Below are 4496 nucleotides of genomic sequence, written 5' to 3'. Positions count from 1 at the left end.
CTCTGAGAGAAGGGGGGAGAACAGGCAAATGCAGTGGACTTCAAAGGAAGAAAAGGAGAGAGATGGAAATGGGGATAGGTACTGATAGGAGCAGGAGAGGGAGAGTAAGATGCCAACACCGCCACCGTGGCTCTCACCTGGCCTAGGTGTGTGGCTAAATTGGAGACCACCATGTGTGAGAGCAGCAATGGAAGCAGTGTCAGAGGAAGATAGCCAGGTTTCAGTAATTGCTAAAAGGTTGAAAGTGTTGGAGACAAACACGGAGCGAGCATTCCAGAGGGCGCAAGAAAAGGGAATTTTTGCAGTGGAGATGGAGCGAGAATGTAAAAGTGTGGTGATTGCTGCAGGGCCAGGGTTAGGAGAGACATCACCAGCAGCAAGCAGTAGTAGAAGTGAGAGTGACAGAAGATGAGAGTGAGATTTGTAGGAGCACGTATAATAGACACAGAAGAGTTAGAGGGGGAAGTGTTTCTAAGGAAACAAAGCAGTTCATGAGAGGACAGCATAGGGGATGAGAGAAGGGAGGGTGAGATATGGATAGTGTAGGGATTTGCAATTTCCAACTCCAGTTTCTAACTCCAGTGAGTAACTCCGCTACTTGTAAGAGAGAGCAACTTTGAATCATAAAGCCATGGCTCAAAATGAGCCTTGTGCATGCTCTATATGTAGCAGTGAAAAGTAATGGACTGATTCGAAGCAGCTGTTACAGGCAGTCTAAGCTAGCCAGGAGTTAGACACTTGCAAATTAGAGGGGGGAGGGGGGGTGGCAGGATGAATTAATTTTAGACAGTATCTGATAAAATGATTACAGGTAGACAAAATGGAGACAGAGGAAATGGTTACCAGGAGAAATTAACAAATTAAAGGGGCGTTTAAAAGAAGTCAGAGGCAGAAGCAGGAAGATATACCAGGGGAATCTAGCACAAATTAAAGGGGTGTTTAAAAGCAGTCAGAGGCAGAAGCAGGAAGACATACCAGGGGGATCTAGCACACATTAAAGGGGCGTTTAAAAGCAGTCAGAGGCAGAAGCAGGAAGACATACCAGGGGAATCTAGCACAAATTAAAGGGGCGTTTAAAAGCAATCAGAGGCAGAAGCAGGAAGACATACCTGTAGAGAGATGAGATGAAATAGGATTAGAAGCATTGCGGATATTGGTCCAGTGAGTATCTCCGCTGCTTGTAACAGAGAGCTACTTTGAATCAGAGAGCCACGGCTCAAAATAAGCCTTGTGCATGTGCATATTTAAATGGTTACCTTGCATTCAAGCTTCAGTGTATGGCAGTGACCATATGAAGAGGATCCTCCATGCTGGATGTCCGCGCTGCTGGCAATGATGCTCCACGCCTCCACAGCTCCGCTTGTAAAATCTATCCCCAAAAGTAAAACTGGTAAAGAAAGGGAGAGGAACAGTATCAGAAATTGATGTTAGTTGTAAAAACAGAAGTGAGAAAGGTACAGGACATGATCAAATATAGGAAGAAACTGAAGTTTCAGAGGGTCTGGAATAATTATCAAAAAAATAAAGTTTATGACTAATTATTACATTTTACCAGCAGTTTTGAATCAGAAAATTCAGGTAGAGAAGATAGAAGAGGAAACAGTTGCTTCAACCCGTAGAAACAGATGGAACCCCTTTTTAGGGAGGAAAACAGGTCAAAAAGAATTAGAAGAGGAAATAGGAAACACAAGCAGCCAGCCTCAAGAGAAAGGGAGATACTAGACTTGTGTGCGGCAGAAAGATTTGTTTTGGACCGATTCAGATTTTTTTAAATTTTGTTTTCAGACTGATTCGAATTCTGATACATTCGAATGTATTCGTTTCAGATTCATTCAGATTCAAATAAATTCAGAAGTATTCGGATGTATTCGCTTCAGATTCGATTAATAAAATTGGAAGTTCGGTATGTAGGTGGGATGTGCTGTGTATTAGACAAGTATTTGTCGCGATCGCTCAGCTGATCGCTATTTCAGCTCTTTGTTTTTCTTGGCGCCGTTGCGCTTCCCTTGGTTCCTTGGTTGCCTAGCAACTCTGCATGCTACCGGCCCCTTCTGCTGACATCAGAAGGGCTTCTTACTCCGGCGTCTCCTTTCCTCCGGTGCCTGTTTGTTCTTATTCTTGGCTTGTGAGTACTATTTTGAACTTCTTGTTATATTTGAACTGCTGGCTTGCTTGACTTTGACCCTGCTTTACCCCTACCTGCCTGATACCTCATTGCTGGACTTTGCTTACCTGACTATTCTTCTGATTAACCCCAAACTGCCTGATAACACGTTACTGGACTATGCTTATCTGACTTTTCTACTGGTTAACCCCTAACGGCCTGATTACACATTGCTGGAACTTTGCTTTCTTGACTATTCTACTGGTTAACCCCTAACTGCCTGATTACACATTTCTGGAACTTTGCTTGCTTGACTATTCTACTGGTTAACCCCTAACTGCCTGATTACACATTGCTGGAACTTTGCTTGCTTGGCTATTCTACTGGTTAACCCCTAATGGCCTGATTACTCATTGCTGGAACTTTGCTTGCTTGACTATTCTACTGATTAACCCCTACCTGCCTGATTACACGTTTCCGGACTTTGTTTGTTTAATTACTCTATTGGTTAACCCAAAATCTGCTTGATTACTCATTGCTGGACATTGCTGGTCTGACGACTCTCTTGGAAAATCCCTATCTGCTTGAAGTTTCATCGCCTGATCCTGCTGAGCCAACTCCCACCTTATTTCAGTGAGTACTTTTATACTGAAGCTGTCGTGGGGTCAGGTCCTGGTTTATACTCACAGTGCTAGGGTGTAATAACCTTATTCTAGCATTGGGGTCTGGCTCTGGACTTTTCCTATCCTGACATTACAAACAGGCCATATAATGGACCCTGATGAGTTATCCAGAGCTGTGGCTCTACAGGGAAAGCTTCTTGGAACCCACTCTGCTCACCTTCAATCCCTGGATTCTAAATTGGATCAAATTACTTCTCTTCTGCATAATCTTACTCCTCCATCTCAAGCCCCAGCAACCCCTGCTGTACCTGCGGCCAGTTCCAGTCTTGCATATAATCCACCACAACTGGAAGAGCATATAATTCCCAGAATTCCTCTACCTGATAAATATGACAGCAATCCTGAAGACTGTCGAGGATTGCCGACTTCACTTCAGAAATAACCCCCAAATGTTTGTTTCTTCCTCTTCCAAGATCACCCTTTTGATTTCCCTTATGAAAGGTAAAGCCTTAGCTTGGGGTTCTCCTCTGTTGGAAAAAGATGATCCTTTGCTCAATGATATTGAGACTTTTGTATCCATTTTTTCTTCTGTCTTTGATAAACCTGGAAGGTCGGCGGCAGCCGAAGCAGGACAATTAGATTTAAGACAGGGTTCTCTTTCTGTAGCACAATACGCTATAGAATTCCAGACTTTAGCTGCTGAATTTATGTGGAATCATGGGGCCCTGCGTGCAGCTTTTCGCAAAGGTCTTTGTGATCGTTTAAAAGACAAACTGGTTTATAGGGATCTTCCTGATTCTCTAGAAGAACTCATCAATTTATGTATCAAATTAGATGCTCGTTACTCTGAACGTCTCCATGAACGAGACCGTAACAGAAGATCCTTACTCAAAGCAACTTTCCGTCCTATGTCTCGTTCACCTAACCTTCCTGCTCCGAGTTCTTCTATCTCTAAATCAAGTGAACCCATGGAGGTTGGTGCAATTAAGTTATCTGAAGCTGAACGTCTCAGAAGGCATAATCTTGAACTATGTCTATACTGTGGTATTAAGGGGCATTTGTTAAAAGATTGTCCAACCCGTCCAGTAAAAGCCAGGGATTAACTCCAGAAAGAGGGACTGAGTTAAGCCAAAAACTTTTTCCTACCCTCAATCCTAAGCTTTTTGTTCCAGTCACCTTTCATTTTGGCAACACCAAGTTCCAGGCTCAAGCACTCATCGATTCTGGAGCTGCAGGAATGTTTATGGATTCGGACTTTGTCAATTCCTTTCGGATTTCTTTGCTTTCCAAGAGCCAAGTAATTAAGGTCACTACTGTCAGTGGTCAACCCTTAGGTTCTGGAATCATTCAATATTCTACGATACCACTTCTTATGTCTGTAGGAGTACTTCACTCAGAAACCATCTGTTTTAACATCATCTCTTCTCCTCAGTTTCCTTTAATTTTGGGACTTCCTTGGCTACAACTTCATGATCCGGTTTTCTCCTGGTCTAAAGGGGAACTTGTTGCTTGGGGATCTTCTTGTTTCAAACAATGTCTTCAAAATACTTCCAAACCTTCTAGTACTGTTGTGGCAGTTTTGGACATTCCTTATTCTTTACCTGTACGATATCATCCTTTTTGTGATGTCTTTTCTAAGAAAGATGCAGAAATTTTACCTCCACATCGGACCTTTGATTGTCCCATTGACCTACTACCTGGAGCACCTCTTCCTAAAGGTAAAACATACCCTCTTTCTCGTCAAGAAAATGTTTCACTCAAAGAATACA

The sequence above is a fragment of the Bombina bombina genome, chromosome 4 (genome assembly GCF_027579735.1).
Source record: "Bombina bombina isolate aBomBom1 chromosome 4, aBomBom1.pri, whole genome shotgun sequence".
In the NCBI taxonomy this organism is placed as follows: Eukaryota; Metazoa; Chordata; class Amphibia; order Anura; family Bombinatoridae; genus Bombina; species Bombina bombina.
This window is presented reverse-complemented; position numbering follows the sequence as displayed.